General features: G+C 39.3%; 1 long non-coding RNA gene across 5 annotated transcripts in view; it reads left to right on the top strand.

The window, feature by feature from the left end:
- LOC132351943 (uncharacterized) overlaps positions 1 to 22527 on the top strand; it is a 127200-nt gene that overhangs the window by 76024 nt on the left and 28649 nt on the right. For 4 of the 5 annotated variants that reach the window (XR_009498539.1, XR_009498542.1, XR_009498543.1 and 1 more), the window contains one exon: positions 18818 to 18933. The exons of the other annotated variant lie outside the window; for it this stretch is intronic. This is a non-coding gene — a long non-coding RNA (uncharacterized LOC132351943). The remainder of the gene's footprint in view (positions 1 to 18817; positions 18934 to 22527) is intronic. 5 annotated transcript variants of the gene reach the window in all.

Genomic DNA, 22527 nt, shown 5'->3' on the forward strand with positions numbered 1-22527 from the left:
AGAAAATAAAAAGAAGCATGTGAGATTATTTTGAATGATACATTTTATTTAACCAAAATATCATCCAAAATATTATCACTTCACCATGTAATCAACATAAAGAAATTACTGATGAGACAATTTACATTCCTCCTCCCATATTGTCTTTAAAATCAGTATATATTTTACATTTAAATTACACCCCAATTTGTTCAATTTGTGGCATTTCAAGTGCACTTTGGACACGAGCGACATTGGACAGCACAGGTCTAAGCCCTTAACACAGTCTCTGAGTCTCGTATGATTTTGGTTGGTAATTGGGTTGTTCAAAGGGCTGAAGCATGGGCTTTCAGCCTTTTCCTAGGAAACTCCAGATTCAGCATTTTGCTCTTAACGTCCTCAGTTTTATTTATGGAAACTGTGTTAAGTCTATTTCTGTATTTCATTTCTAGGACATTCCTATTTAACTGCATTTGTTCTCTAAACTTGGTCATAAGAGACAAACATGATTGTGTTGATTACAAGAAGCAGGTAACACTGTCTTGTAATTGTCACTGAATGTGATCAATGTCTGTCTCCAAACTAGCTCCTGAGTCATCTGAGGGCAGGTTAGACCTCCAGGGCCTAACACATAATAGCTGTGCTGTAAAGTTTGCTGGATGTTAAGTGAATATTTCCACAATAGACCCTGTCAACTGTTTCTTTCTTTTGGTGAATTACTTGGAATCAGGCTACTACGCAAGATCCTGAAAGGTTTCACCTGTAAATCTGTTCAACTCTGACATGGATTTTAGGACCCAACGGAGTCACAAAAGCAATCTGTATATAAGTGAACTTGGTATTTCTTGTAAGTTACCAGTATTATGAAATGGAGAGTTTTTTTAAGATAATTTTATTTTAATTAATTAATTTATTTATGGCTGTGTTGGGTCTTCGTTTCTGTGTGAGGGCTTTCTCTAGTTGTGGCAAGCGGGGGCCACTCTGCATTGCGGTGCGCGTGCCTCTCACTATCGCGGCCTCTCTTGTTGCGGAGCACAGGCTCCAGACGCGCAGGCTCAGCAATCGTGGCTCACGGGCCCAGTTGCTCCGCGGCATGTGGGATCTTCCCAGACCAGGGCTCGAACCCATGTCCCCTGCATTGGCAGGCAGATTCTCAACCACTGCGCCACCAGGGAAGCCCCAAATGGAGAGTTTTTAGAACACTCTTGAAACATTTTAAAAACAAGACCTGGGACTTCCCTGGTGGTGCAGTGGTTAAGAATCCGCCTGCCAATGCAGGGGACACAGGTTCCATCCCTGGTCCGGGAAGATCCCGCATGCCGCGGAGCAACTAAGCCCATGCGCCACAACTACTGAGTCTGCACTCTAGAGCCCGCGAGCCACAACTATTGAGCCTGAGTGCCACAACTACTGAAGCCCGCACGCCTAGAGCCCGTGCTCCACAACAAGAGAAGCCACTGTGATGAGAAGCCCGCGCACCACAACGAAGAGTAGCCCCCGCTTGCCTCAGCTAGAGAAAGCCTGCACATAGCAATGAAGACCCAGCACAGCCAAAAATAAATAAATAAATAAATGTATTAAAAAACAACAAAAAAACCCAAGACCTGATAACCCATTAACAGGAATATGGTTTAGTTTGCAGAGTGATTCAGAAAGTTCATGATCCTTTTTAAATTCATGTTACCCAAGTTTGACGATTGTCTTTGCACAATCACCAAGACTAAGGTCTATATGAAAACAATGGGCCTTGGCTGTCAGGACCTTGCCTGCTCCAGGTATTTTTTATTGTATATTCCCATTTAACAAATATGAGAGCTCAGGCTGGGATATGCTGCTGATAGGAGCAAAGTTTTCCTAACAGTGAGTTTTTACTCTGCTTTTTGGTTGCTGGAAATATAAGTTTCATCTTGCAGACTTCTATTTGGTATTTCAACCACGTTCCCTATACATTCCCAAATGTCAGTTGTTCTCTCTGTAAAACTTGCAATGGAATTTTTACTGGCACACAAGTGTAGATTCAACCTTTTTGCTTATCCTCCGATCTCTATCAGCAAATTGAGGTTTGGGATTTGATGGGGTCATGTCAGAATCAAATTCCCTTAATTCTCATTTTAACACAGTGTTCTATCTAGTTGAAAGGTCTTCTGCTCTCTCGACATTTATTGCTTCAACATGGGATGAATCAAAGAAGGAAGTATTAGAGTCTTGGGTTTTAAACATCAGTCTGAACTCTGGCAGTGATGGCTGATGGCTCCTACACTGTGAATGGGAAGTTATGGGTTTGAATGTCTTGATCGAAAATGACTTTATAACATATCAAGTGTTGATGACTTGTCCCGATTTCATGCATATTTTCAGCATAGCTTCATCTTGTAAACACATGTTATATTAAACTGTTAATTTGATGTTTACAGCTCTGTGATTCACCTTTTCTTAGGAACAATACTATTTTCTATTTTGTCACTGTGTCTCCAGTAGTTTTTGGACCATTTTTTGGTGACTTTGTTCTCGATTGTTTTGGGAAACATATTCCTGTTGGCTGAAGCTGTTGTAAGTAAATGAATAAATGAAACCCTTACTCCTGTGGAGATAGTCTGTTCTTTCGTTTTCCTAAACTTAGAGTCAAACCACAATATCTGGCCAGCACCGTCTAGTGGGATTTACCATGATTACTTCTAAGGTGAAAATTTTACATTTGATTGTTAATATTCTTCTTTAAAAAAAGTACTGATTTTTGGGGGGCTGTTTGGAAGGGGTCTACATTTTTTAAAAAGTTTAGATAGAAGTAAAATGCTTACTTTTCAGTTGAACATATCTAAATTGGAAAGGACTCAATAAAATTCACATCCTGAGTCCCTGAAAATAAATACAAGCATTTTATTATAAGTGGATCATATGTTTTGAGTTCAATGAACAAAGAGTGACCTTAATTGACATCTGGAAAACCTTCCTTTACAAGTATTTCCAGAAAGAAGGACTTCAGAAACTAAAAACTCGTAAGTTTTAACAGACTCCCCTAACCTACAGCTGGCCAATAGTGAACAGCCCCGTAAAGCAGGTCAATCCAGTCAATCATGTTAGGGCCAATTCAGCCAACTATCTTGGGAGGTTCGGTGAGTAGTTATACTACTTAAAGTTGGATCTCAAAAGGGGCTTCAATGAGGTTTTTTTTTTTTCCTGAGATTTTGGTAAATAATTTTCCATACAGAGATGCTTGCTTCCGTGTTCTAAATAACAGAGCTTCGAGACTCAGCCGCTCATTTTTCTGTGTACTGGAGTAGAAAATCTTGCCTGTGTCCCCCCGTACTCCTAGCACCCTCACTGCAGAACTGGTGCCTTCCTACTCTGCATATGACTTTTTTTAGGTGTCTCAGCTTTTATAACCTTCCCCCTCTCTCAGCCTACTACAGAAATACACGTGTTGGCTTCTAAATGGCAACAGGGAACTCCTGCACTTTTAGGTACTGGCAGGAGGGTTCCTATGATCCCAGGGTGCTCTGATGCAGTCTTTAGGGTCATGTGCCTGAAAGTCGTGCAGCCCATTTTCTAGATACTCTCACTTTTACTTCTATTTTATTTTATTTTATTTATTTTTGGCTGTGTTGGGTCTTCGTTGCTGCGCCCAGGCTTTCTTTTAGTTGCGGCGAGAGGGGGCTACTCTTCGTTGTGGAGCACGGGCTCTAGGTGTGTGGGCTTCAGTAGCTGTGGCGCGCGGGCTCAGTAGTTGTGGTGCACGGGCTTAGTTGCTCCACGGCATGTGGGATCTTCCCGGACCAGGGCTCGAACCCGTGTCCCCTGCATTGGCAGGCGGATTCTTAACCACTGTGCCAGCAGGGAAGTCTCACTCTCACTTTTGGTTCTGCATGAAACCTAAACCACATTGTTTTTGTTCTCCTACATTGAAATTACTTTGCTGAATTCAGTTTATATGACATACCATGCATATACCTTGAAGGAATATTATAAATGCCTTATGAATATTCTTGTGTTTACTATAAGAATATTGGTGAAGATACAGGGTACTAAATTAAAGAGAAACTTCTTTATAAAGACCTACCACAGGAGAAATTACGCTCAGATTTCAGATACTGAAAGTTAAATAGATTTTGCTTATGATTTCGTTTTTGTAGTGATTGCTAGAGAGCTCAGAGTCAAATTTTCAGGCCAGCTCAAGCAAGTGTACATGCTGTTATGCACTATTTCATCTATGGCTTTATTTTTATCTTTCAACTATTAAGTTTCTATAAACTCAGTTCCTTCTTGTTATCATGTTTCATTGTACAAATTTCTGGACTTTAACTCCTTTGGAACTAGATATAGTACAAATAAGGAAATAGCACAGAACTAATTACTTTTGGGGGGGGTGGTTAGAACCAATTAAAATGTCCACAGAGTGCAATTCCAGTGGCAGGAAGTGACTCCAGCATCTATGGCAGTGAGTAGGCCTTCAACAGCGGGGTGGGCAGCAGACTGTGGTTCTCACTAAAAGGGGATGGGAGCAGAGTGACAGAAAAATGACAGGTTCAGGGTGATAGCAGACAGGATAGGAGCCATCCTCCCTCCTCAATAAAAAAACCTTCCAGAAATAACTGGAGCCGGGGACTTTCTAGTGGGAGGTGCTGGGATCACAGATGGATGGATAAATCCGTGGTTTACATGTCACTGCTGTTGGGACAGCTTGATTTTAAACAGAAAATTGGGCTGGTCTAAGGAGACAAAAGTTACATACAAATGAGGTAAGCAATTCTTCAGGATGAATTCTGAGGGGAAGCTCCATAACCTGCTGTAAAGACTGCACTGCCCTGATTTGAACTTATCCCTAAGAATGAAAGTTTTGCGTTTTCAGGAGTCTTTTGTTAAAGATCTGTAAGTCTGAAGGCAACACAGTGAGATTTGGCTGTCACTACCAATACACGGGGACTAGCCTATCAGATCGTTTATGTCTGGGAGGGGATATGAAAGCAAATGTGTCACAGAGGAAAGTATGAATTCTGCCTGGTTTGGGACATAAGACCCAGAGGACAGGGAGGTGGTCTAGCCCTGGGAGAGAGAAGAAATGCCATGAGAACAGAACTGGAATCTGTATCACTGTGGTTTAAGAACCATTCTAGAACTGAGGAGGCTAGAAGTCCTACACCAAGGAAGGTGGTCCTCAATTCTGACTGATACTGAGCAGGACCCTGGGGGGGCTCCTGGGCACAAAAGCCTTTCTGTGTCCCCTGTTTCTTGATTACAGGAAATAGGCTTGTTCAGCCTCCAGGACCTTCCCTGAGTTCTGACAAGCAGATTCAAACAGTTGCTAATTAGGGAAGGGAGGGGATGCCAGACAAGGGAGGAACAATCAAAAGAAACAATAGTGCACATATGTATATGTATAACTGATTTACTTTGTTATAAAGCAGAAACTAACACACCATTGTAAAGCAATTATACTCCAATAAAGATGTCTAAAATAAATAAATAAATAAATAAACAAATAAATTCAAAGGAAAAAAAAAAAAGAAACAATAGTGCAGCCTTGGGGCAGGGTCCCTGTCCTCCCTCAAGAAATACACAACAATATCTCTGAGCTGTTTTGCAGGTACTGAGACCCCCACCAGGTGGGAGAAGTTAGCTGTGTGCTGCCCACAAGCACGGAGACCCCAGACAGGTTGGAACCAGAAGGTTGATGATGCCGACTCCCACTTACCTCATCACTGACCAATCAGAAGAACGTCCATGAGCTGACCACGCCCTCTTTGAGCCATTACTATAAAATTTAATCAGAGAAGTGAGAAAATGCAGAAACAAAAGAAAACAGTCAAAGGAGACCAAGTAATAACAGTTTAGTCATTAAGCAAAGTCAAGGACCTTTAGTTGCTCCTCAAGGGCTATAGATAATATTCTGAGCCGTATCCTGTGAGCTGTCTTGTAGATACTGAAACCCCCATCAGGTGGAAGAAGTTAACTGCATGATGAGCAGACTGTAGCCATGACATGAGCTGCCACAATTCTGAGAACTGGCCTCAAGTAAATGGGAACAGACCGACCCTGGAACCGAAAATTAACTGTAGTTAAAACAATCAAGATGACGCCGATCAGACCACCACGTGACCAATTTCAAGATGACTGTCAGAGCTGACTGTGCTGTTTCTGCGCATAGCCCCTCCCTGCACCTGTAAAAGCTCTTGCCCCCTGGTTGTTGCCGGGAAGGTGTTGGCCTTTGGACAGGAGTCCTCCTCTTCCCCACCCCAGTTGCCAGCATCCAAAAGAAAGCAAACTCTCCTTTCCACCAACCTTGGCCTCTTTATTGCCTTTTGAGTGGTGAGCAGCCGGACCCCACTTTCGGTTATACTAAGAGTTCTTATGTGTTCTCGAAACAAGTCCCTTATCAGATGTATGATAGGCAAAAATGAGTTGGGAAGTGTTTCTTTTCCCCTCCTTTATGTTTTGGAAGTTATTGTAAAGAACTGGTATTAATTCTTCTTCAAACATTTGGTAGAAGTCATCAGTGAAGGCTTCTAGTCCTGAGCTTTTTATTGTGGGAAGTTTTTTTTTTGATTACTTTTTGATTAATTCAATCTCTTTACTTACTACAGGTCTATTCAGATTTTCTATTTTTTTTGAGTCAGTTTTGATAGTTTGCGTTTTTCTTGGAATGTATCCATTTCATCTAAGTTACCTAATTTGTTGGCATACAGTTGTTCATAGTATTCCTTTACACAGTAATTCTTTTTATTTATGTAATATTTGTAGTAATGTTCCCTCTTTCATTTTATGATTTTAATACTTTGAGTCTTCTTTCTTTTTTTCTTAATTAATCTAACTAAAGTTTTGGCAATTTTTTGATCTTTTAAAAAAAAACCCAACATTTGGTTTTGCTGATTTTTCTTTATTGTTTTTCTAATCTCTATTTTATTACTTTTAGCACTAATTCTTATTATTTCCTATCTTCTGCTTGCTTTGTGCTCAATTTTCTCTTCTTTCTCTAGTGACTTAAGGTGAAAGGCTAGGTTGTGGATTTAAAAATCTTTCTTTTTCTTTTAAGGTAGGCATTTGCAGCTATGAATTTCCCTCTAAGCATTCCTTTAGCTACATTCCATAAGTTGTAGTACTACGTATGTCTTCATTTTCATTCTTCTCAAAGTATTTTCTAATTTCCCTTTTGATTTTTTCTTTGATCCATTGATTATTTAGTAGTATGTTGTTTACTTTCCAAATATCTGTGAGTTTGCAAAATTTTTTTTCATTTTAAATTTCCTATTTCACTCCATTGTGATCAGAGGAAATAACACTGCATGATTTCAATCCTTTAAAACACGTTGAGGTTTGTTTATGGCTTAATATATGGTCTATCCTGGAAAATGTCCTATGTGCACTTGCTCTCACCTGTGAATCAGAATTTGCAGAGCCCCTGACTGTTTTGCCGCTGGGCTTAGGGAGTTGCTCTTGGTGATTTTTAATTCTCCTGTTCTCAGGGCACTCAGATGCCCCAGTTTCCTTTTTCCACATGAATGGAGATATCAAGTAGGTCTTGTCACTATTGGTGGTTCAACCCACACTTCTAATAATTTGAAATTCTTATCAACTAGTTTTATTGTAGATTCTTATATTCCTTCGATAGTGTGGTTTTACCCTAGATATCACCATACGAATACATATGTGGTTTCCTTCAACTTCTTAGATCACACGTAGAAATAATTCTATACTTTTAAATCTTTATGTGAATCACAGAATACTGCTTCTAAGCAGAGGGGAGATGACAGAACGACTATCTAGGGTTTTCCTCACAGTGGTGAGGTCTCTGAGTCTGCTTAAACCTGATGAGCTGGTGTATCTAAATTTCATTGTATCTGAACTTTGTCTCTGATCCAGTTCTAAAGAGCTTCAGAAGGGAGAAGTGGCAGTTTAAGGCCATTCTATTTCTGTGTTAAAAAATATTCTCCAACCTAGAAAATTAATGTCTTCACCCTATGAAATTCTTAGTCTCTTGAAATCACTATGTTTTTAAATAACCAGGCCTTGATCCTCCATTAGAACTAAAATGTACAAAGTCCTTAACTGACAAGGTATTTGATGATCTACTTTTAAGGCAAGCCTAAAGTTATAAGCTAATCATATATATGCTAAAAGAAACCACAGTTGAATTATGGTCAATTTTTCATTATCAGAGATGAGGCTTGGAATTTTCAATGAGTTCCCAAAGTCAGTTATTTTACATGTGTATGGGGTTAAAAGCAGTGAACATTTCTTTGCTGAACTGCTGATGTATAAATCTGGGGCATATCCTACTTTAATAAGTTCTGTAATAAAATGTAAGAGCTGGAGCTATTAAAAAAAAAAAAGCAGTGCCCTAGTGCGTTGAACGTTTCACTTGCTCAGAGACAGAATAATTGATGGGATTTAAAAAATCATAATCATGACTTTGACAGTCCTAGTTTCTTTGGTCCAATTATTAATTACTGTAAATCTCATTTAAATTTTCCATGCATTTCCTTATCAACAAGTAAAAGCGTGTGATCTCTATTTCCTTTGGAATCACATGGAGATGGAGAGATAAAGAACAGGAAAGAGTGAAATAAAACAAAATAGAAATTATAAAAATATTTGCTTCTATATATTTCGAATACTTGAATTCACAAAGAAATTTGGTCTCTTTGAAGATTAAAAAAATGGCAACGCAATGGTCTACAAATGGACTGTTTCATTTCATTCAGTGTGTTTTCTATAATTTTTTCTCCTTAGTAATATAAAACAGTTTTTAGCTTGGTCCCCAAATTCCCTAGTGATACGTGTTCCAGGGTCCTGCTATCTGTTGGAGTAGAGACTGAAGGGCAGTCGGGAAAGTATGATTCACGATTTCTGCAGCACTGTAAGCCTCCAGCAACACGAGACGGAATAGGACAGTGAAAGGAGAGAAGCAAGAGTGCTAATAGGCAGGGCACCACTGAAGACGTCCTGACCCCCTTTCTAGAGATCACTGTCAGCTACGTGCTTTTGGAAGTAGAATTTTCTATTACATTCTTCACTTAGGATGCTACTCTCCATACACCAAGTAGGCACAGCAAATAAATGAATTGAAATTCTGCCCAATCAGGATAAAACTCAAATACTGCTTCCTCTTTGAAGGCTGCCTTGATCCCTAGGCAGAAACGATCTCTGATCCTTCCCTTCTCTGATGGCCTATGGAGTCCTAAGAGGAGATGTGTTTCCTGGTGTTGACCAAATTCAGGGCTCATCCTAAAATCCTTACCAGAATGTAAGGTTGTGGGGAATTGTATTTCCTGTTGGTGGCTGCTCTTATGTATTCGATCCCATCCCACTGCTCTTCTTACAATACGACTGACACTCCTCCCACCAAGAGATGGGGCTACTGGAGGTTGCATTCTCTCTTCTTGAGTCAGGGGAGGGTGGGGACAGTCACAAATTGTCCCAGCTGCCCCAATGGAGTATGGCTGAAAGGGTCCCATGTGACTTCTGAGGCTACGTCATAGAAAGGAGACAGCTCCTTCTGCCCATCCCCCCATGATCTTACCCTCAGAACCCAGAGCTGGTTTTGTAAGGAAGCCTAGGATGCTTCTCAACCTGTGACCAATGGCCAGCATCAACACCAGACATGTGTGAATGAATCTTTGGATGATTTCTTTTTCTTGCCTAATTGCTCTGGATAGGACTTCCAATACCACATTGAATAAAAGTGGTAAGAGTGGGTATCCTTGTCTTGCTCCTGATCTTAGAGGAAAAACTTTCAGCTTTTCATTGTTGAGTATGATGTTAGCTGTGGGCTTGTCATTTGTGGCCCTTATTATGATGAGGTAATTTCCCTCTATACCTACTTGTTGAAAGTTTTTTTAAATCATGAATGGATGTTGAATTTTGTCAAATGCTTTTTATGCATCTATTGAGATGATCATATGATTTTTATCCTTAATTTTATTAATGTCATCACATTGATTGATTTGCCGAAGTTGCACAATACTTGCATCCCCAGTAAATCCCACTTCGTCATGGTGTATGATCTTTTCAATGTGCTGTTGAATTCAAATTTGGTTGAATTTGCTAATATTTTGTTGAGAATTGGTTCATCTATATTCATCAGGATATTGGTCTATAGTTTTCTTCTAGTGTCCTCATCTAGCTTTGGTATCAGGGTAATGCTGGCCTCAGAAAGTGAGTTTGGGAGTGTCCCCTCCTCTTCAAGTTTTTGAAAGTGTTTGAGAAGCATTGGTGTTAATTCTTCTTTAAATGTTTGGTAGAATTCACCTGTGGACCCATTTAATTTTTGTTTTGTTTTGTTTTGTTTTTGGAGGGGAGGGCTTTATGGATTATTGATTCAATCTATTTACTTGTTATTGGTCTGCTCAGATTTTCTATTTATTTATGATCCAGTCTTGGTAGGTTGTTTATTTCTAGAAATTTATTTATTTTCTTCTAGGTTATCCAACTTGTTGGTGTATAATTGTTCCTAGTAGTCTTTATGATCCTTTATATTGCTGTGGTATCTCTTGTAGTGTGTCCGTTTTCATTTATGATGTTATTTATTTGTCTCTTTTTTTCTTAGTTTAGCTAAAAGTTTGTTAATTTTGTTTATCTTTAAAAAAAACTAGCTCAGTTTCATTGATATTTTCTATTGTTTTTCTGGTCTATTTAATTTCTTTCTGCTCTGATCTTTATTTCTTTCCACAGGCTAATTTTGGGCTTAGTTTTGTCTTTTTCTAGTTCCTTGAAGTGTAAAATTAGCTTGTTTATTTGAGATCTTTCTTTTTTTTCTTAAAGTAGGCATTAATCTCTATAAACTTCTCTCTTAGATGTGCTTTTGCAGCATTCCATCGTTGTGCATTCATTTTCATTTGTTTCCAAATATTTTTTGATTTCCCTTTTGATTTTTTTCTTTGACCCATTTGTTGTACAAGTGGGTTGTTTAATTTCCACATATTTGTGAATTTTTCAACTTTCCTCCTATTGTTGAACTCTAGTTTAATACCATTGTTGTCAGAAAAGATACTTGGTATGATTTCAATCTTAAATTTGCTAAGACTTGTTTTGTAACCTATAAAATGATCTATCCTGAAGAATGTTGCTTGTGCACCTGAGAATGTGTACTCTCTGCCGTTGGATGAAATGGTCTGTATATGTCTGTTAGGTCCAATTGTTTTTTTTTTTTTAAATTATTAATTAATTAATTAATTTATTTTTGGCTGTGTTGGGTCTTCGTTTCTGTGTGAGGGCCTTCTCTAGTTGCGGCGAGTGGGGGCCACTCTTCATTGCGGAGCGTGGGTCTCCCACTATCGCGGCCTCTCCTGTTGCGGAGCACAGGCTCCAGACGCGCAGGCTCAGTAATTGTGGCTCATGGGCCCAGCTGCTCCACGGCGCGTGGGATCCTCCCAGACCAGGGCTCGAACCCGTGTCCCCCGCATTAGCAGGCAGACTCTCAACCACTGCGCCACCAGGGAAGCCCCAATTGTTTTAAAATATGGTACAAGTCTAATATTTCCTTGTTGATTTTCTGTTTGGATTATCTATCCATTACTGAAAGTGGGGTATTGAAGTCCCCTACTATTTTTGTGTTGTTGTTTATTACTCCCTCAGGTCTGTTAGTCTTTGCTTAATATATTCAGGTGCTCCAATGTTGGGTGCATATATATTTATGACCATTATCTCTTCTTGATGAATTGGCCCCTTTATCATTATATAATGACCTTCTTTGTGTCTTGTTATTGTTTTTGGCTTAAAGTCTATTTTGTTTGCTATAAGTATAGCTATTTATGCTTTTTTTTTTTTTTTTTTTTTTGGTTTCCATTTGCATGGAATATCTTTTTCCATCCCTTGATATTGAGACTGTGTAAGTCCTTAAAGTTGACATGAGTCTCTTGTAGGCAGCCTATAGTTGGGTTGTGTGTTTTTTAATCCATTCAGCCATATTAAGACTTCTGATTGGAGAATTTAATCCATTAACATTTAGAGTAATTATTGGTAGGTAAGGACTTACTAATGCTAACTTACTGATTATTTTCTGACTGTTTTGTAATTCTTTTCTCTCTCTCTTGCTGCCTTCCTTTGCGAATTGATGATTTTCTATAGTGGTATGCTTTGATTCCCTCTTTTTCTTTTGTGAATCTGCTATAGGTTTTTGCTTTATTTTTACTATGAGGTTTATTTGAAACATCTTATAGATATAACTATATTTTATGCTAACAGAAACTTAATTTTGCATACAAAAACTCTACCCTTTTATTGCCATCCTTTTATGTTTTTGATGTCACAATTCACCTCTTTTTATATTGTGAATACATTAACAAATTATTGTAGCTATAGTTATTTTTAATACTCTTGCCCTTCACCTTTTAATTAGCATTCAGTGGTTAACACTTCACCATATTACAGTATTAAAGTATTCTGAATTTGACTATATACTTACCTTTACCAATGTTTGGTATATTTTCATGTTACTGATTAGCATCCTTTCATTTCACTTGAAGAACTCCTCTCAGCATTTTTGATAAGGCAGGTCTAGTGGTGATGAATTCCCTCAGCTTTTATTTGCCTGGGAAAGTCATTATCTCACCTTCATTTCTGAAGGACAGTTTTGCTGGGTAAAAACTGGCTGGAATTTTTTTTCTTTCAGCACTTTGAATAAATATATCGTCTCACTCTCTCCTGGCCTGTAAGATTTCTGCTGAGAAATCTGCTGATAGCTTCATGGGGGTTCCTTTGCAAGGTATAAGCTTTTCTTCTCTTGCTGCTTTTAAGATTCTCTCTATGTCTTTGGTTTTTGAAAGTTTTATCACAATGTGTCTTGGAGAGGATTGCTTTAAGTTGATTTTGTTTGGTGACCTATGAGCTTCATGAACTTGTATATCCATCTCTTCCCAGATTTTGGAAGTTCTCAGCCATTATTTCTTTAAATAAACTTTCTGTCCCCTTATATCTCTCCTCTCCTCTGGAACCCCAATAATTTGCAAATTGGTTCTGTTTTTTAAATATTTATTTATTTATTTTGGCTGCGCTGGGTCTTAATTGAGGCATGTGGGATCTTCAGTTGCAGCATGCGGACTTCTTAGTTGTGGCATGCAAACTCTTAGTTGCAGCATGCATGCGGGATCTAGTTCCCTGACCAGGGATCGAACCTGGCCCCCTGCATTGGGAGCGCGGAGTCTTACCCACTGGACCAACAGGGAAGTCCCGCAAATTGGTTCTTTTGATGGTATCCCTTAGATCACAAAGGTTTTCTTCACATTTTCATTCTTTTTCCTTTGTTCTCCTCTGACTGGATAATTTAAAAGTTCCTGTCTTCAGTCTAATAGGTTCTTTCTTCTGCTTGAGCAAGTCTGCTGTTGGTGTTCTCCATTATATTTTTCATTTCATTCGTTGTATTCTTTAGCTCCAGAATTTCTATTTGGTTCTTTTTAAAATTACTATTATTTCTCTCTCTTTGTTTAACTTCTAATTGTGTTTGTGTATTGTTTTCCTGTTTTGTTGAATTGTTTTTCTGTGTTTATTTGTAGCTTATTAAATTTCCTTAAAACAGCTATTTTGAATTATTTATATAGTAAATTGCAGATCTCCATATGTTTGGGTTTGGTTACAGGAGGATTATTGTGATCCTTTGGTGATGTCATGTTAGCTTGACTTTTTCATGTTCCTTGAATATTACATTGTTGTCTTCACATTTGAAGTAGCAGTCATCTCCTCCAATCTTTACTAACTTCCTACTCTAATGTATCCAAACTCTTATTTTTTTGCTCCAGTGGTGTGCTGGAATTTCTTCTCTGGAAACCTGGACTTCCACAAAGGCCCTCCCATCCATGGGTGACTGTCTAAGTTAGTGTTTTCCAGGGGCTCCTGGACCACAGCCCAGAGGCCTGGAGCAGTTTACAGGCCACTGCAGGATCCACAGTCAGGATCAAGGTCTGTCTACCTATTGCCTGAGGCACTGGTGGGTGAGATTTCTCCTGGGTCCTTTGGTATATGGTGCTGGATCCCACAACTCCCTCAAAGGTGCCTTTATTCAAGGATGGATGCTGAACTGTTGTTATGGGGGCAGCGGTGAAGGACATCTTATGCCACCATAATGTTGATGTCACTCTTCTTATATGTAAATTATGACTTTGCTTCCCTTGTATTAATATATCATGCCCATATGATACAAAAGAAAGTAATTTATTCACATCAGATCAGCAAAGACAAAGCCTATCAGTTGTTCTGTTATATTTATATCCCTAATCTGTTTTGTCTCCCATTCCTTTTCCATGTCTTTTAAATTCTCAGAAAATTTAAAAAATATCCATTACATTTGTTTATGTGACTCAAATCTATGGAAGAAGGTCTGATGGGAAGTTATTAGATGGCTGGGTAAAGTTACATCCCAACTCTATTTTTGGTCCCTGGTACAGGAAGTGGTCTCAAATATTGCAGAGCTGGATGGAAACATGTGGGCCCACTGGTCAGGCTAGTCATTTGCTGTCCCTTCAAATGAGTATTCATGAAATATTTGTTAAATAGTTAAAGGTGAGGTTATAGAAGATTATCACAACTTGGGCAGCTTACCTGTGAAAGAGCCTGGTCTGGCTATGATGCGTATTAATAATTGGCTGTAGTCTCAGTCCTCCCCAAACTGCATTCATAATGAGGAGTTCAGCCTCCCCAAATAGAGGATGTTCCTAAGTTCTGTCAAGGATATACAGAACATCGTCTGTGCCACTGCCTTTCTTTTCTTTTCTTATTCTTTTTCTTTTTTTGCATAAGACACCATCTTTATGAATACTGTAAGTCCCTTTGTGCGTAACTGCAGACCTGGTGTCAGGAAACCTGGAGGCTGAGTTTCTCTGCACCCCTCTCAATTGCCTTCCAAATGAGATTGTTGAATAAAATTACTTTAAAAATTCTTGCCTGCTATATGGTCACCTTATTTTTGATCAAGGAGGCAAGAATATACAATGGAGAAAAGACTTCAATAAGTGGTGCTGGGAAAACTGGACAGCTACATGTAAAAGAATGAAATTAGAACACTCCTTAACACCATACACAAAAATAAACTCAAAATGGATTAAAGACCTAAATGTAAGGCCAGACACTATAAAACTCTTAGAGGAAAACATAGGCAGAACACTCCATGACGTAAATCACAGCAAGATCCTTTTTGACCCACCTCCTAGAGAAATGGAAATAAAAACAAAAATAAACAAATGGGACCTAATGAAACTTCAAAGCTTTTGCACAGCAAAGGAAACCATAAACAAGACGAAAAGACAACCCTCAGAATGGGAGAAAATATTCGCAAATGAAGCAAGTGGCAAAGGATTAATCTCCAAAATTTACAAGCAGCTCATGCAGCTCAATATCAAAAAAACAAACAATCCAATCCATAAATGGGCAGAAGACCTAAATAGACAGTCCTCCAAAGAAGATATACAGATTGCCAACAAACACATGAAAGGATGCTCAACATCACTAATTAGAGAAATGCAAATCAAAACTACAACGAGGTATCACCTCACACCAGTCAGAATGGCCATCATCAAAAAATCTACAGACAATAAAATGCTGGAGAGGGTGTGGAGAAAAGGGAACCCTCTTGCACTGTTGGTGGGAATGTAAATTGATACAGCCACTATGGAGAACAGTATGGAGGTTCCTTAAAAAACTAAAAATAGAACTACCAAACGACCCAGCAATCCCACTACTGGGCATATACCCTGAGAAAACCATAATTCAAAAAGAGTCTTGTACCACAATGTTCATTGCAGCTCTATTTACAGTATCCAGGACATGGAAGCAACCTAAGTGTCCATTGACAGATGAATGGATAAAGAAGATGTGGCACATATATACAATGAAATATTACTCAGCCATAAAAAGAAGTGAAATTGAATGATTTGTAGTGAGGTGGATGGACCTAGAGTCTGTCATACAGAGTGAAGTAAGTCAGAAAGAGAAAAACAAATACGGTATGCTAACATATATATATGGAATCTAAAAAAAAAAAATGGTTCTGAAGAACCTAGGGGCAGGACAGGAATAAAGATGCAGATGTAGAGAATGGACTTGAGGACACGGGGAGGAGAAAGGGTAAGCTGGGACGTAGTGAGAGAGTGGCATGGACATATATACAACACCAAATGTAAAATAGCTAGTGGGAAGCAGCTGCATAGCACAGGGAGATCAGCTCGGTGCTTTGTGACCACCTAGAGGGGTGGGATAGGGAGGATGGGAGGGAGACGCAAGAGGGAGGAGATATGGGGATATATGTATATGTATAGCTGATTCACTTTGTTATAAAGCAGAAACTAACACACCATTGTAAAGCAATTATACTCCAATAAAGATGTTAAAAAAAAAATTCTTGCCTGCTATATTTTTCCATCTCTTTGGCATATGGAGCTGCATGATGAATGTGTATAGAAAAAGGAGAATACACATGAGTTACAAGGGAAATTCAAAAGAATTAACTGATATATCCTTTAGGTTAATTAAGTTTTTTCTGACTTATAAAAACTCCATCTGATTCAGAGCTAATACTTTAAACATTTTTACAAAATCTTGGTGAACTGAACTAGAGAGTAATATATCACAAGCTATAGGATTCATGGAAGAAATAGAAGCCTAATGCATCATTGCCATGTTCATGAAATCACTGCATAATTTTTAGAAATAATAAAATATGAATCTTGATGAGGTCACCACTGCAAATGCATTCCTAGATTTTGTGCATATAGTTCTGAGAAATTTGTAGTATGATGCTACAATTATATAATAGAAAGTATCCTCCCCAAAATAATGCTTGTGACTATGAATGTCAAATGTTTTTGTGGAAGAGAAGTTTACTGTAAGAAGACTTACAAGGGCAGCCAGGAGATGGGGCTTCTTTCTTGCACATCTGACTTGCCCACATTCTCTTTGAGATCCAGTTAGGCCCTAAGACTTCCTCCAAATAACAAGCCAAGAAACTATGTCTCCCTGGTCAGGATCAAACTCAAGAAGAGAGAACAAACAGCCATAACTTCTTATGTGTTTTCACTCCTATCTGTACCAAGTAAGAAGTCTCAGGTCATGAAACTCTCATTTGAAGACCAGTATGAGGAGATTAGGGGTGGGGCAATTTCTCTCTGTCCCTTTGTCCAAACACCCAAATAAATAGGTCCTTTTTTTTTTTTTTTCTGTGCTTAGCATTAAAGTCAAGATATTACATTGATTTAGCCTTGAAATGGGTAACAGAGAATTGAAATAAGCTGTCTGCAGCATTTTCAAGTGAATCCAAGAGTCAAGTCAGTTATACTTTCATTTTCAGGTGGTACATCATATTCTGCAGGCAATGGAAATTGTATTTCGTTTCTACTTACCAAATGATTCAGTATTCTTAATATCACTTTTCAAAGAGGATTTTGAATCAGGGACAAGTTTTACCATTTTTCTACTCTTGTATTGTGGAGAATTTGCAATCTGGTGAAGCTGGATGGAATGCCTAATTTCAGAGCAGTGACTGAAAATAAAAAGATATAAAATTCACCAAACTAGCACGGCAAACAGAGTACTGCCTATAGTCTTTGTTTTTAGTATATACAATTATGATTTTTAAAAAAATTCTAGAACTAAAAAAAAGAAATCATTGCACCGAAAAGAGTAGCTAATTTAGTTTAGAAGGAAATGGGGAGAACTGTAGAGTCTGAATTTTACTTTTTTTTCAGCATCCTAAGTCAGAATTTCATCAACTCCTCATTTAACCTTGCATCAGAAGCGGGATAAATCCTTTGGGAAGCAGGTTTTCAGGGCTCCCTTGCATTACTGCAGAACTATTTTCTCTTGACATTATAAACTCCCTTTGAATTCACATCCAAATTGTTCATTATTGGAATTCAGACATTCAGGCGTTGACAAAAAAGTCTGCTTCCTCTGATATATGCTTCTCAAGGGCATTCACAGTAATCTTCAAAAAACTGTACCAGCACCTCATTTGGGATAGAAGCTATGTTTTTAAAATAGAAATCGATGAAGAACAGCCATGTTTTCTATTTTGTCTATAGTTAATCATTACTTTCCTCATCACATGCGGGGTTTTAAAAACAATAAGAAAAACAGCCAAACAACAATAACAATATCAGACACCAGCCTTGTTATCTCTAAGCCTCCCTGCCTCTTTTACTTCTAGATGTGGGTGGAGGGGGGAGAGTTTGCAGTTACCTGGAGGCCTGAAGTTTCGACCTCCTCTTTTTAACGTGTTTGCTACTTTAAACTTTGAATCTTAGTTTTAGGAAGCCGACAATGAAATCTACTGAGTAATGAGTTTCTTCCCCTCCACCTTCCTTATTTCTCTGACTCATCTGATCTTGGGGGTATCCTGGGGGCCGTTGACCTTGGCGAGCCTCATAGCATAACCCCGTCAAGCTCACAGGGCTCCTTTGTGTGACTGGGTGTAGAAAAGAGAAATGTTTTTCCCTAAATGTTTCACTTTTTCCGTACACAAAACCCTAATTTTGTAGTAAACTTATCTTTCCTCTGATTTGAACATTTGTTCTGTAATTAACTATTTGTGAGACATTACAGTGCAGCAGTTAAGAACTCAAACGTTAGAGTCAGGTAATTGTAGATTTGAATTCAAACTCCCATGCTTAGTAGTTCTGTGACCTTGGACAGGTTTATTCAACTCTTCTGGAGCCTCTAAAATGGGGATATTAATATGTATCTCATTGGGTTGTTGGGAAGGTTAAAATATGCATATCATCTGACATACATCATTTTGTACGTGACATTGGGGAAAGTTATTTTTTCTCTTTGGGTCTCAATTTTCAAAACCAGTTGAAATGATTTTGCTAATACTCTATTCATTTTTGATTTATTGGGAAATCTTTGGGTTTCTTTCCAGTTTTCTGGAGATTATGATTCCAATATGATGGAGAAGATTGCATTCATTAATTTAATTCAAAGAAATTGCTCTGGCTGCTGCAATTAATAAGTTGGATTAATATTTGTTTACTAGAGGTATGTAAGTCTGATTATGTTACTGACTTTTATTTATTTATTTTTTGCCTCACCGCGTGGCATGTGGGATCTTATTTCCCCGACCAGGGATCGAACCTGGGCCCCCTGCATTGGCAGCGTGGAGTCTTAACCACTGGACCACTAGGGAAGTCCCTATGTTACTAACTTTTGACTGTAGACAAGTTATTTAAGCCTCTCTGGGTTTCATCTTCAAAATGAAGATAATAACACCTACTTCACAGCAGTCCTAAGAGTAGACGAATATCTGTAAAGTACCTAAGATGGTGCTATATTATACTAATGTCTAATAAATGGTAACATTATTTTCATTATTATTATTATTGAACATAAAAAATCAAAAAGATTGCTGAGAAATTATGTGGAGGAAAGTAGGTTGGCCTGAAAAATATAAATGAAAGAAGTCATATAAGCACGACACATACAGGTCAGAAGTATTCACTGGACATTTGGAATCCACGAAAATTCTCAACTTCAGGCTGATGGGCCATATTCAGCTATTTTTGGCTTCTCAGAATTCTAGCCAAACAGAAACCTCAGATAACTGTCTAGATTTTGTGATAGTAGGTTGGGTCTTTGGTATCGAAACAGTGGTAGGCAATTTTGGGCTTAGTATTTAAGCAACGGGCTCCGCTGTCTATTGAGTTGTTTGCCAGCTCAGAGCCTGGACTGTTCTGTGCAATATTTACTTCACCTCCATACCTTAATCATCTCTTGACTAAAGCACGTTTTCCTACCCTCCTTTTTTTTTCTGTAAATTATTATGTTTCTTTCTATTGTTTGGCCGTGCCTCGCAGCTTGCGGGATCTTAGTTCCCCAACTGGGGATTGAACCTGCACCTTCAGCAATGAAAGCATGGTGTCCTAACCACTGGCCTGCCAGGGAATTCCCTCCTACCCTCCTTGTATCTCATCCTTCGTGCTCTTTGGTTCATTAGCACACATTCTACCAACATCACAGAAACTTCCTTTACTCCCCTATCATTTTCTTCCCGGGGCCATCTTCAGTAAGTCTGTCTCACAGAAAAACTGCCCAGTGAACTACAGTCCTAGCAACAGCCAGGGAATGACAGATTTCCCCTGGATTATTTGCTGGATCACTGAAATGAGCAGTGCTAATCATTCCCCAAATAGTTTTGTTTTATCTTACAATTATTTTTTATTACATAAATAAAACATGTTTGTCGAAAGTCAAGGTTTCACTGGGTGATACTAGATGGTATTTGATTAAGGACACAAATTCCTGAATCCTCCGTTGACCCAGCTACGTCATTTCCTCCTTGGGTTACTAAGAGAGATTTATTTAACCCCAGGCAATAATGGGCATATCAAGTTGTAGCAAAATAATTCTCTTTAGTTGGGCTTTAGCTCCAAATACCCATGCAGAACAGCGGGAAATGGGCTGGACTCCTTGGAGGGTAAGCTTCCCTCAGGCTGGTTACTGGCACTGCCCTGGAACCCAGGCACCCTGTTTGCCTTGCACCATTGAACACATAAGCTGGGAATTTGCATTTCAGTGGAGCAAAATCCCATCATGCCAGCCAGAGGAAAAAGAAGAGAGCAGATTTTCTCCTTATAGGCTCATTTAAACTCTGTGACTCTGTCCCAAAAATCTGAACAATCTTCTTTCTTAGGATAGAGTAAAAGGAGGTGGGCTGTGGAAGAGGAGGACTCCAAGTGCACGGTCCTCATTCACTAGAGGAGCTTTAAAAAATCCTGACAGCTGGGTCCTACCACAGACTAACCAGATTGCTACGGTGGGCCTAGGCATTTTAAAGAGAAGCTTCAGAGGGATTATAGGGTGCAGCCAGAATTGAGAACCACTGTCCTAGAGGCTAACATTATTTGTTATGAAAACGTGAAAAACTACAGCCAGAAAAAAAGAAACAAACAAAGCGATCCCACTACCCCCAAACAATGACCATTGCCACTGTGGTCTTCCATGTATCTATATCCAGGAGATATTTTAAAACAATGTGAAGAATGAGTTTCTGTAACCTAATAAATGGTACAAATAGAAGTTTCCCTTTTATAATTTTTTCTAAGTCTGAACATGATTCTTTCCTGAAGCCATTAGGCAAAAATGGGTAAGACTCTGTCTTAGTCCATTTAGGCTGTTATAACAAAATACCACAGCCTAGGGAGCTTATAAGCAACATTTATTTCTCAGTTCTCAATTATTAGTTCTGGAGGAAGGGAGGTCCGAGATCAAGGTGCCAGCATGGTGGCATAAGGGCCCACTTCCTGGTTCACTGCTGGGCCTTCTGGTGTGTCCTCACACGGTGGAAGGGGCGAGGGAGCTCTCAGGAGCCCTTTTAACACGGCACTAATCCCATTTTGAGGGCTCTACCTTCAGGACCTAAGCACGTCCCAAAGGGCCCACCTACTAATACCACCATCATTGGGGCGGTTAGGATTTTCACGTGTCAATTTTGAGGGGACACACCCAGACCACAGCAATCTCTCAAACATGTTTCCTATTTAAAGTCTTTCCTCACCTTGTCCTTTTCTCCAGAACGTGTTACCCTCCAGGCAGCAGCTGGACCTTCAGTTCTTCCTACGCACAGGACCACGATGTCTTCAGGCATTTCGGGTCCCCATCTTGTAGCCGTGTAACTGGTTCCCTCCTGGAACAAGATGCTCTTTTTAAAAAAAAAATTATTTAATTTATTTATTTATATTTGGCTGCGTTGGGTCTTCATTGCTGTGGGCTCTCTCTAGTTGTGGTGAGCGGGGGCTACTCTTCATTGTGGTGCGCGGGCTTCTCATTGCAGTGGCTTCTCTTGTTCTGGAGCATGGGCTCTAGAGCGCAGGCTCAGTAGTTGTGGCACACGGGCTCAGTCGTTGTGGCGCACGGGCTTAGTTGCTCCGCGACATGTGGGATCTTCCCGGACCAGGGCTTGAACCCGTGTCCCTTGCATTGGCAGGTGGATTCTTAACCACTGTGCCACCAGGGAAGCCCACAAGATGCTCTTTTTACCTACCGAACACTTCTCCAGGAACTCTCTCATCAGAAATCCTGCAGCTTTGGAACAGTGATGTTTTCAGAGCCCAAACAGAACCTTCCATTTTATCTAAAATATTAGATGAGGAGAGATCCCTCGCCTAAGGATAAAAGGTGCCTTTTACAAGAGTTGGAGGCTCTGTTCCTCAGTGCCCTTACAGAAAATGATTGCCTGAAGGGAAAAAAAAAAAAGGTTTGAAGGTGATTACTCAAGAAAAGACCCTCTGTTTTTCCTCCACACAGCACCCTGGAGATACATTTGGTATTTCTCCACCTCAGATTTCACTCCTTTTGAATGTTTCCATTCCCATTTCTTCCCACAAGGTAGACAAAAATCTCCACTGACCCTGTTGAAGAATCTGGTACTAAAATACCTGAATTACAACCAAGCAAGGTTGTCGTCTGCGTGGCTCAGAGCCTGTGCTGCGCCCTCAGGAGGGAGGGTGACAGTGGTGGCTTGAATTTGGAAAGGCATCAGGGAAGAGGTGGCACCTGAGTTGGACCTGAAATGACTTTAGCAGTGAAGCACCTGGGAGTCAGGGGAGAGGAAACGTGAGCGGAAGGAACGTAGCA

This window comes from Balaenoptera ricei, chromosome 17 (assembly GCF_028023285.1).
Source record: "Balaenoptera ricei isolate mBalRic1 chromosome 17, mBalRic1.hap2, whole genome shotgun sequence".
NCBI lineage: Eukaryota > Metazoa > Chordata > Mammalia > Artiodactyla > Balaenopteridae > Balaenoptera > Balaenoptera ricei.